The following is a 12,574-nucleotide window of genomic DNA, read 5'->3' on the forward strand; positions in this document are numbered from 1 at the left end:
CCTCCACAACAATATTCTGCGCCCCTGAAGCAACTCCCGGCCTCCAGTTCTCTTTCCAAGGCTATGCGTAAGTGATTTTTAACAGAACACATGATTCTGAAACATGCAATTAACATCTTGAGGAGAGACAAAGTCCAAGCAGCCCTTCATCAATCTCAAACAAAGAAAACGAGGAACTGGCTAGCGAACGGGTGTGGTGTCATGGCTTATGGTACAAATACTGCAGGACACTTAATTCTGTATTCCCCCTGAGAACAAGCAGCAGCAGAGGTGAGAGATTAAGAACTGCTCACGTAGCCAAGTGGCCATTTTCTTTTCTCTTTGAAGGACAAACTTAGGGTAGTTTTTTTTTCTTGTAATTTTGGCATTACTTGAGACATAATTATAAATTCAGGATGAAAAACAAACAAGCTAATAGGTTCAAGTCTTCCAGTGAGTTTTTAAGATTTCTTCAGACACAAAAACTGTGCCTCTGGGGTGATGTAATTTTTGAATGAAAATGAAAGGCGGGGTTTGGGAGGAAAGGAAGGCAGACCAAAAGGTCATCTCCTAGCTCCCGGGGTGGGCGGGGTCAAGGAACTCCTGCTCACCATGTCTTGGCTCACCGTGTTGGTCCAAAGCTGCTGACCCCAGAGGGAACCACTCCCTCGCTGCTAATCTCAGGGAAAGAACTATTCCCCTAAGGAAAGAAAGGGAGGAGTTCCAGTGACCTGGGCCTCAGATGACTTCACTCCCAACTCCTCCAAACTCAACCCGTGCCTCCAGGCCTCAGACCCCACCACTACCACCACCACCACCACCACCACCACCACCACCTGGTTGGCGATTTTCAGAAGCTCCAGATCCAGAATCACTGCCACCTTCCAGAGCTAATGTGAAGATCATAGAACAGGAAGAGTCTTCGCCATGAACTTTTATAATTTACCATCAGGCAAAACCCAGTCCCCAAATCCCCCAAATCTCTCCTGACTGTTTACCTGAATGAGACAATGAGATACGCCCAACCCAAGCAACTCTACCCTTCCAGGAAGGGAGGTTCTAAATGGACTCAAATCCCAGTCCTGTGATTTGCAAGGTGGAAGTACTTAACCTTTCTTGCCTCCGGTTGTGTGTGTAAGAACGATCACCACCTTACGGGCTGTATGATTACTGGATGAAATGATGTATATAAGTGCTTAGCATCATTCCGAGCACCTCATAAGCCCTTAAACAGTTATTACGCACTCCCTCCACCACAGAGGGAACAAAGAAATCAAAATATCATATAAAAGCCATTCTTTCCAACAACTCAACTTACTGCCCACAAATAACCACTCAACTAAAAGTGGAGACCAAAAGCCTGCTGGTGATCAGCAAGCTTACAGAGTAACATTTAGGTCTCAGGTAAATGCCAAAAACTCAGACACTTAGAATTCTTTCACTGTCAAACATCTGACCTCTAATGAATCTTATACATTGTTAAGGCCCTGAAATTTCTGGAAGAGGCAACCTTACGGAATCTTTTATCCTTGGTGTTGTAATAGAAAATGAGCCACTGCCTCCTTCCCAAGAAACAGCACACACCTGGTGTGGTGTCTCCCTTCAAGTCTCCTTATGGGAGGCTCTTTAAAGTTCCAAGGCCCCTTGAAGAAACATGATGTGCAGGGGCAATCGATAAAAAAATGGGAAAACTCTTCAGTGCCTGACCCTGAGAAAACCACTTTAAAAACGAGAAAAATGGAGACTCTTGAGAACTAAACTTGATGTGAACAACCATCTATTAAAGGATAATGTCCTCCATCACCCAACTCTACCCTCCATGGAGACTCCCTGGGTCTTTAAGACTGGTACTATTCACAGACAAGGCACACATAAGCCTACGGTCTGATTTCCCATCACAATCCCCAAAAGAAAAATATGGATGCCATTCCTTCGTAATTAATATTATATTCGTGTTTTATATTACTTTTATTTTTGCTCTAAAGTCTAAATGACTAAAGTCACCAAATAAATTATAAATAAACAGACATTTTTTAAGGATGCTTTTTATATGGACTTTTTGCGAGGTAATGAGAAGATGGGTCTCAAATAGACCCATTCTGACTATATAAAACAAAAATTAAAATAGCGAAATCAGAAAAGACGTACAAGGTGCACAACTATGGCCAATTCAGCTACCAAACCACATCACTAACCGAATCACACGCTTCAGTGTGTCAAGGTTTCTTTCTCCCATGGACTAGGACAATCCAATACAAAGACCAAAGAAACTTTCATCTGAAGTAGTAATACGGTGCTCGCTTCAGCAGCACATATACTAAAAACTGAAGTAGTAATACGTTTCAGTCAGTGCTACATTTTTCTAACTACTTAGAAAACACAAGAACATTGTAACAACGCCTCTTAAAAATTAAGTCATGTAACGTAACCAGGTAACAAGCACAAGTCCATTTCTCTCCAAATCTAAGGTTTGGCTCACACCATTTAATTACCATTTCTTGAAAATAATAGGAATGGAACCCTGATAACAGCTTTACTGATGGTATTTCTAGTCTCCTTGCCCCCAAAGCTAGACCAGTCTGCTCCAGCTCCGTGCTGTCTCCATTTAACCGCCCAGTTATTTGCAAAGCAGAAACCCTTAACGAAGTAATTCCCTAAATTCAGGCTGTCCATTTTATCCAAATGCACACCTACTCTACTGCAAGGAGTAAGGAATGGACAATAAAGAGTGGATCTAGGAGCGGCAGGGTCAAATTATTCTAATTAATGATCATGCTAAACACACCTGCTGCCCATAAAACACAGTCTCCCCCCCCTCCCCCCCCCAGCAATGATCTGATCTGATGGTCTCCTATTAAGGAAAAAGGCCCAGGGCTGAGAAGCAACACCGATGTCGGAATGAACACTAAAGGGGCATATGAATTCTGGTTTTTTTCTGGAGGCCCACTACAGCTTCAGCTTCAATTTATTCTAAAGGTAGAGCTGGCTGGAAAATTACTAAGAGGCACCTAGTTCTGGCCAATCCCAATTTAAACAGGGAAATAAATGTAGTCTGAAGAAACCCAGAATTATCTCCATACAATACTGTGTGGCTTCAGCAGCTGGCTCCTCGGCAGGCTATTGATTTTTCACACAGGTCTTTGGAACTTAAAGATTCATGTTATTAATTTTATGCCGCTTGCTCACTATTGTCTTGTTTGGAGTGTAACATATATCATTTTTATATGATCCTATTTTTAAAATCAATCATTTGAACAAAGAAAAAAAGAGAGTGAGAGAAAAGTCTGCCAACATGAAAATGGTTATTCAAACATATGTCTTAACACATGTAGATGGAGAACTATCCCATCTTTTCTTCCTGTGTGTCTATGTATTATTTTTACTGCGCTATGAGACATAGCCATGGCTGTCACATCACATTTAACATGACAAATGCACATTATCAAAAGAAAATAGACATGAGAGGCTGGAAAGCCATCATACTTAATCTTATCCAAAGAGAAAGTTAATACAGAAATGGTATTAAATGCCTCATCAAGGTAATACCAGGAAAAGTCTGCTTTTTTAAAAAATTCTATTTCAATAAGCATTTAAAGAAGTCTCAATTCTTGGAGCCTCTAAAACAAGATTATAAACACAAGTACTTGCATCTCTGCCCTTGAAATGCTGATAGCTTGCATCTGTGTTTAACGTCCCTAACTAGTCTGTAAACAGTAAAATCAAGGCACCTTCTTGTTCCTTCTGCCCCTCCTATGCTTTAGTGAGTGCTCAATGTGGCACTGACCGGGGGCTCAAAATTCTGTTCACTGAAAAGCAAAGGCCAAAAAAAAAAAAAAAAAAAAAAACAAACCAATACGTGGGTCCTACCTTGTAAGACGTAAATTGAAACCCTCCCACTGAGCTAGATGAACTGGAGCCCACACCAGTTCATTTCACAAGTCATGAGGAAAAAAACTAGGAGGCTTAAAAATTAAAATCAGTTCCTAAGTATGATACACAAACGAGTGTGCCTGAAAAATCAAACTTTTTTTTTCCCCAAACATTTTTGCTCTATTTGAAACACAAGACGCATGAGCACAAAATGCAGTTTCAAAGGTAAAAATGTTAATTTCCAGGTTCCAACCCCGGGCAGCCATAGAAGGCAGGCAAGTGCAGAAATGGAGTGAAGGGGACAGAGTGGGGACTGAGGAGGACCGTCCCCAGCTGGGGCGGGCTGCTGCCTCTTCTTGCCACCCCACTGCTGCCAAGTGGGAAGACCAGCCCAGTGTTATCAGATCTTCTGGGTTTCTCAGATAAACAGAAAGATCCAGAATTTTAGGTAAATCTTCCAATTTTTAAGGACTGGTACCTAATTATTTTAATAATGATATCAATCATAAAGAGACAGGGAAGAGGAGAAGGCCTGTCTGACAAATATAACAAATGGTCAGTTTTCGAGCCCTGGTTCAGATGAATTAAATTTGTTCATTCCATTCATCCTTCAACCATTCTGAATGAAGGACTGACCGGACACTACCTCAGACGCCAGGCATTGTGTGAAAAACAGACACAGTCCCTGTTCTCGAGTTTACAGTGCAACCACACAGTCAAACGCTGCAATAAGTTGAAAACAATCATAACGTTAAAACCACTGCAGAGTTTTAAATTGCCGTTATTTTGCAGCGCAACTTTGCCACGCCAGTGTTTTTCCTTAATCCTCTCCTTTTTGAAGGCAGCTCAATTTCTACCATTTGAAGGATACGGACTACAGTTTGTCTCTTATTATTACTGCCTTTGGCTAATTAAATTCTGAAGTGTCTCTCAACTCAGACAGCTCAGAGCTGTCATAATTACATGTCGTACGGTGTAATTATTGTGGGTGCCACATATAACAACACCCTCTGATAATACGGCATCAACATTTTCCTTTATGAGACAGATTATGCAGAGGCTATGACTTTTCAGAAGCCTTTGTAGTGAGTGGAACTGGCAGACCTAAGGCAGAGAGGATTGTGAAAATCAGACCACAGACCTGGATAAACTCACACCTTTTTATTTACAGTGAAAAGCGGGCCCTCAGAAGCAGGGGTGGCTGCCTGTGTTGCTGGAAAGTAGTTGGGGTGGGGGGGGCCGGGGGTGGGGGGTGCTCGCTATGTCAGCATCACTATGAGATCACTAATTCTGAGGGACAGACATCAAGGGGTGGACAGCCACACGAGATGCATCAGAGGACCAAAATTTTCACTAACAAGAACATGGACTAGCCAAAGTTCCAGAGAAGAGATGGTAGAACGTGCAGATATGGTTTGGGGTACCACTAACATGAGCTCTCCACAGAATGTACCAGCCCTCCAGAGCAGTCTCACTACATGAGACAGAAACCGATGACATGATCTGCAAAGGGGAGTGAAAGTGCTAGACTTCACTTTGAGTGAGATGTCTGTGCAGGCTCAGCCTCCGCACAGACACTTCGAGCCCTGTCTGTTTTCCTGCCCGCCTCGTCCACTCCCTGATCCACCCCTCCTCCATGCTCCCAGGGCACACGCATCTTCTGCAATCCAAGCGCTTCTCCTGTGGCTCTACATGTGTGTAAATACAGCCTTTTAATTTTGGTGAACCACGCTTTGCTCCCCCACTCGACTGCTCATTCCTCCAGGGCCAGAGCAGGGTCTAGTTCAGCTTTGTGCTGCCAGCACCTATCCGCACCTGGTGTAGTGCGAGCACAGGAGACATGTGACAGGTACTTATTAAAATGGACAAATCGATTACTCAGTCCCTCCTTAAGTTCGGTCGTGCATCCTGCCCTCTCGCTCCTCCTTTCTATCGCAAATCTCGAAGAAAAGACTACGACGATATCCGGACACCCGAGGCCTTTGTAAGTGTGAGTGGTAGACAGAACGTGGACAGCAGTCTGCGGTGACCGTTGTCTTTCAACATTTGCACAAGCCGTACACTCCGCAGACATCCTGGTGCTGAAGAGTCTGCCCAAAGACCAAGCTTCCCCATGCTGAGTTTCCCAAACCAACACTTGACCAAACTTAACTCTTTCCATTTTCTGCCCAAGCCCCAGCCTCTAAATAGGACTCTGTCATAAAAGGAGCTGTTACATAGGGGCATCTGGGTGGCTCAGTCAGTTAAGCAGCTGCCTTCGGCTCAGGTCATAATCCCGGGGTCCTGGGATCGAGCCCCACGTTGGGCTCCTGGCTCAGCGGGGAGCCTGCTTCTCCCTCTCCTTCTGCCTCTTCCCCTGCTCATGCTCTCTCTCTATCTCTGTGTCTCAAATGAATAAATAAAATCTTTAAAAAAAAAAAGGAGCTGTTATATAATGTTGTTCAGCAATAAGAGCTATAGCCTCTACTTTAACTGTTCTCATTTGAGTATCTTTCTTCTTCCCGAGCAAACTTCCCAAGAATGGTTTATTCATTTGTCTACGCTATACTGATTGTAGACTGCTTCCTGGGTCTCCCTGACACGGTGGCTATCAGGATATTTAAAGAGTAAGCCTGCATGGTGAGAGGATTTGAACTACCGAACGCAAGGAGGGAGCCATCAAGGAAAAGTTATTAAGAAGACGTCAACCAGAACAGAAAAGGTCACTGGAATTGGAGGAGAAGCACATTTGAGGTAAAAGACATGCCGATGACGAGCACCATCTGAACATGGAAAGTTTTAATATGTTTAATGTGCTGTCTGGAAATGTGTACTCAAAAGAATGCTCCAGGAAATCTCTGGCTGTGTACTCCGTCTAGGGGAAACAAAGGCTTTCGCAAAGAAGAAACAAAAGGAGGGCAGAAACTCACTCTTGATAAAGTGACGTGCTGGATGCTGATCAAAAGGCACAAAGTCAAGAGAACTGTGGACACGGAGGAGGTACTTTAAACTTCTATCTTTCAGGGCAAGCCTGTTCACATGTTATCCTGAGCCGCTGGGAGAAACAAGTTTTCTGTTTACATTTAAGGAGATCTACTTCCTGAAGAAGAGGCAGTAAGAACACTCATTAGCAATTAATATCCTGCAAGCTTAAAAGGAAAAAAAAAAAAAAAGACATAAGAAATACGACAAACGAAACATTTGCTAGTTGCCCTTTAAGAACAGGAGGACAATGAGGCATCTAAATCTATCCCCACCCCCACTGACCCCCAATGAACATGTATATGAGAAGAGTCACCAACAATACAAGATATAAAGAGGCATACATACCACCCTCCTGTAGGCTGTAAGTATCACATATTAAATTAGCAAATCAGTAATGTCTGTGTTAACACTTTTGTTCTTAACCTAATGGTTTCCTTATTTAAGCACTGGTGACTGCTGTAATTCTTCTTCAGAGATTATTAAAATACCAAACCAATAGAGGAGGGCCTGGGTGGCTCAGTCGGTCCGTTAAGTGTCCGACTCGTGATTTCAGCTCGGGTCATGATCTCGGGGTTGTGGGATCGAACCCTGCATAGGCTCCCTGCTCATGAGGAGCCTGAGTTTCTCTCCCTCTGCCCACCCCAACTTGTGAGCACACGCTCTCTCTCTCTCAAATAACTAATCTTTTAAAAAAATAAAGAATAAAATAAAACACTAAACCAATAGAAAAAGCTGGAAATTGGGCTGATGCTTGCACTTTCATGCTTCAAACTAGCGGTTACATTTCTAAACCTCTAAAACCAAAGACAGTTAAATTTATATACCATAGGTTCTGAAAATGTAGGCACCAATATTCTGATTACTGATGGGCATTGCCATAATTTATATAGCCATACACAAAAACTCAGGTTAGGAAACCTGACAAGAATAGTACGTTGTCAGGCATATTTAGGGAAGCAAACTCTATTTAGCCAGGCTGATCTATTCAGAGGTAAAAGAAATTATAGTGAGAGGAACAGAGATACTTTATTTAGAAAACAATAGTTCAAAATAAAGCTATTCCATTTCACTCCTAGGTAGATATCCAAGAGAAATGAAAATATACATCCACACAAAAATTTGCACACAAATGTTCACAACCGCCTTATTCATAATAGCCAAAGAGTGAAAAGGACCCAAATGTCCATCAACTGATGAATGAATAAACAAAATGTAATATATCCATGTGATGGAGTAGCACTTGCCAGTAATGTATTGATACATGCTATTACATGGATGAACCTTGAAAACATTATGCTCGGTGAAAGAAGCCAGGCGCAAAAGACTGCATATTGCATGATTTCATTTATATGAAATGTCCGGAATGGGCCAATTACCTCCAGAGAGAAAAAGTAGGTTAGTGGTTGCCGAGGAATACAGGGAAGGAAGGACTGGGATGTGACTGCACCAGGGTTTCTTTTTATCATGATTAGAAGGTTCTAAAACTGTGGTCCTAGCTGCACAATTCTGTGAAAATAGCAAATTCCATTGTATACCTTAAATACTATCTCAATAAAGCAAAGCTGTTAAAAGTTGCTTCCGTCCACACTGTGTGTTAACTACTGTTCTTGTTCATTTAGTTGATAATGTATTTTTAAAAATATTCATTCATAATGAGGATGGCTTTTCATTTTAAGTAAAGAATCATCCTTTTCTTGCTACCTCTATAAAATGACAAACCAACATCTGAAACTTAACATGGCTCTGGATAGTGAAAACTAACAGTGTCTCTTATTTAGAGAGCCAGAACAGAGCGGACTACCTTGGCAAGAACTTGTCCCAACTAAGTCCAGAAACCATCAGGACAAAACTCAGGAGGAGGAGGCCTGTGGGGACTGGGGAGCTTTCTCCTAACTGCGGTGGTTCTTTTGCATATACGGAAATGTTTAGAATGTCCTCTGCACAGCTGCGAAGTATTAAGAATGCTGTAAACACACACAAGGTGAGCATCGCCATATACACTCCTAACACAAAGTAGAGGCACAGCCCCATGGCCAGTGGCCAGCTCTTTATAACAGTATCATTTGAGGGGTGGCTCAAATGCTGCCCATCCCTCCCTTAAAATGTCACCCTCAAGGGTCTGCAGACAGTGTCTACCACGTCACGTCCATCATCGAAGTCAACCCTCTATCTCCAAAGTGGCTATGGTGAGCATAAGAAGCCTGGGCAGATGAAGCCAATTTTCTGCAAAAAGGCTAAAACTACAAAGAAGACTGTGCTAGGCTTGAATGTGTTGAGCCCAACTGCAGATCTAAGAGAATGTTGGCTATTAAGAGATGCAAGCAAGGGCAGCTATCTGGCTCAGTCAGGAGAGCATGCTACTCTTGATCTCGGGGTTGTAAGTTCGAGCCCCACGTTGGGTTTAGAGATTGGTTAAAAATAAGAATAAAAAAAAAAGATGCAAGTCTTTTGAATTGGCAGGAGATAGAAGAGAAAGGGCCAAGAGATCCAGTTCTAAGCTTTTTATTTTGTTATATTATGAAGACAATAAAATCTTGAGGTTATGCTCAGAAAAATAATAGTAATAATAATAATAACCAGAAAACATTAGTAGAGATCATATTCTCTGGTGTGTCCTCTGTGTCCTGATCCTTAACACAGATCTCCTGAGCATCACACCACACAGGCTCTTAAGAGCAAGCAGCAAATACCAACAGGTGTCTTAGGCAAGCACTCAAAACTCATGCAGTCCCAGACTTTTGGATCCTGACCTTTGGTCCTTGTTCTTTTTGTTGACCGCCTCCTTTCCTTACCCCCTCCTCTCTGGTATTTTTCCACTGTTTTTGGTTTTGCTTGCTCCTTGAGTCTCTTCACCTTGTGCCTTAACCCAGGTTCCACACACAGGCCCTGAGGATTCTACTATACTTAACTAGGCCAAAACTAAATGTTACAGCCCAAAGGAAAGAGCAGAGGCTTGAGGAAATGAGGGAGACACGGATGGAGACTCTAGGGGCAGAAAGAGGAAGAAAAATGTCCGGCAGAGAGGCTACTGCCTAGGCTGAGCCACAGTGACATAGAGGTAACCTCAAGGCATGATAAATCTTGGGTTGATCCTGCTAAGAGGGAGATTTCAAACACACTCAGCCCACTTACCAAGTATGCCCCATTAAGAGAAATTCAGGGTTATTGCCAATCAATAGCTTGGCCCACATAACCTATAAATATATTAATGTTGTTAACACAGTCATATCTACTAATTAGAAAGACTAAAACATTTCCTTCCAATGAGAATTTTTAGAGTGAGTATAGCCCCAGTTTGAGAAAGCTTGATATTTGACAGTGTATAAAACAAATGAATTAGCAGATTTTCCCATGCCTGGCTTTACAGATAAATAAAATACAGATAAAATAAAAATGTGATTTTATTAATCAAAATTATTAAGCAGCTTCTACTTAGGTAGCTGAGGTAGACATACAGAGCAGTGAAATGCCGCATGGCCTGAGGATGTCCACAGTCTTTTCAGGCTTTGGTCATTTCTAAGTGCAAAAAAGTTTATGTCTAAAGAGAGAATTTGAAAATTCTGTAACTAAGGACTTGGGGTGCTAGAGATCATAAACTACAAAAGGGTGTTCTGTGCAAAGTGAATTACAGCACTGAGGAAGAAATCATCAAAACACAAAAATGGTGCACAGTAACATGGACAGGTGGTCTCGGGTCTCCAAGTACATACTCGAACAGGAATTAGGTGACTGAGTGGAGGCCCAAGATGCCTTCCAAGTTGAGTCATATTTGAATACCTTGGTTTTTTTTGTTTTTAAAGATTTTATTTATTTGAGAGAGAGAGAGCACAAGAGGGGGGAGCAGGAGAGGGAGAAGGAGACTCTCCGCTGAGAAGGGAGCCCAATGCAGGACTCGATCCCGGGACTCCAGGATCATGACCTGAGCCGAAGGCAGTCTCTTTAACCAACTGAGCCACCCAGGCGCCCCACCTTGCTTTTTTTATCCTTTTAATCAGTGAAAAGGAAGACCAGACACTGCACCTTAAACAGTCCCTGGCACTTTGGAGATCTTCCCGTGAGCATGATGAAGAGGGCAAGGGCTACACCCAGAGGGCTGACCAGATGTTACTCCACGTGTTACAGGGCAACTCTGGGCAGGGCACTGACATGATGTGGGTGTTTTTCAAGATTTTACTTACGTATTTATTTGAGGAGAGAGAGAGAGATCGCTCGCACATGTGCCAGCAGGGGGAGGGGCAGAGGGAGAGGGAGAGAAAACCTCAAGCAGACTCCGTGCTGAGCACAGAGCCTCACACGGGGCTCAATCTCATGACCTGAGCCGAAACCAAGAGTCAGTCGCTCAACCGACTGAGCCACCCAGGCACCTTTGATGTGGGTGTTTTCGGAAATTCTCTCAAACGACTGCTGTGTGGTAAATACTTTCTGCTGGGCAAAAAGTAAAAGCAGGGAGACCAGTGAGAGGGACTGTCCTACCCTGGTGAGAGATGCTGGCTTGGAGTCCAGTGGCGGTAGCGGAAATGAAGTAGACATGGCAAATTATGGTCTCAGCACATTTCCCTGAGATGAAGCCAACAGGCCTTGCCGACAGGCTTGGGAGAGGAAGACTAGAAGATGCAAGTGAAGACTCTGGGCTTGAAGAGCAATGGAGCGAAGGAAGCAGAGGCTCTACTTAGAGAACATCTACTGTAAGAAGAGCAGAGACAGGAAGTGGTAACTACACAGTGATGTGGAGTCAAGGGAGAGGATCTTGTTTTGCTGGGTAGTTGTTTGTTTGTGGGTTTGAGGTAAAAGATACTACAGGATGTCTGGTGGAAATGATCCAGCACAGAGAGAGAGAAAGAGATTAAAGAGTCAGGAAGGGAGGTGCCCGTATCAGTGGTGAGAAAGGATGAAATTCATTCAACCAATGAACGTTTACTGAACATCCATTAGATATTCTTTGTTCTTGAAAGGTTCACAGTCTAAAGCACAAGAAAGTAATATAAATAAATTAGGCAGCAAAGTAAGATCCAATAGAGGCAAAGTATGAATGGACTGTGATGGATAAAGGGTGTTCACATACTATGACAGATTGTGGGGAGGGAAAGCAAGCACATACGGACAGCAAATAAATGGCTGATTAACGTATTTGAATTATTGATAGAGTTTGGGCAAAGATTTTTCACGGAATTATTCCCAATTCTACTTTTCATAAGACAAAGACTTTTACCTTTATGCTCCTAAAGAACTGCACAAAGACAAAAGGATATTTATTTAGTAGAAGACTGAGCAAACCCGGTGTTTGCAGTCAATGAAAATCTGTTATCAAAACAGTTCACCTAATAATTTTTTAAAGCTTTACGTAATCATTTAAATTTCTTCCCAAGTGCTACATGAATGAGTTCAGAAATATCTTTTCTATTTTGTGATATTCAGTAATACTGACGGAGAAGTTTTACAGAGAATAAGTACCGTCACTTTCCAAGCAGCAGGCTCTACGTTTGGAAGCCAGGGTGGGTTCTCGTGGACCTGTGCATCTCGCTGAGGTCAGTCACCCCCAGCGTGAGATCAAACCCTGACCCACCCTCTGAGTGTTCTGCTCTGGACAACCAGGCCAACCAGTCAAGCACAATGCAGGACATGAATCAACAGACATTTTATTCCAAAGACTTGTACATATTTTCGAAATGATTCATTTAAAAATCAGACATTTTCCTGATGCTTCAGCAGTTAATACCAACTGAATGAGGTAAGATTTGCTGTTATCAGAAGCCATAATCGG

General features: G+C 42.6%; 1 protein-coding gene across 6 annotated transcripts in view; it reads right to left on the minus strand.

Annotated features, from left to right (window-relative positions):
- Positions 1–12,574, minus strand: part of FNDC3B (fibronectin type III domain containing 3B) — a 336,800-nt gene that overhangs the window by 251,268 nt on the left and 72,958 nt on the right. The window lies entirely within an intron of this gene.

The sequence above is a fragment of the Halichoerus grypus genome, chromosome 1, assembly GCF_964656455.1.
Source record: "Halichoerus grypus chromosome 1, mHalGry1.hap1.1, whole genome shotgun sequence".
NCBI classification, from domain to species: domain Eukaryota; kingdom Metazoa; phylum Chordata; class Mammalia; order Carnivora; family Phocidae; genus Halichoerus; species Halichoerus grypus.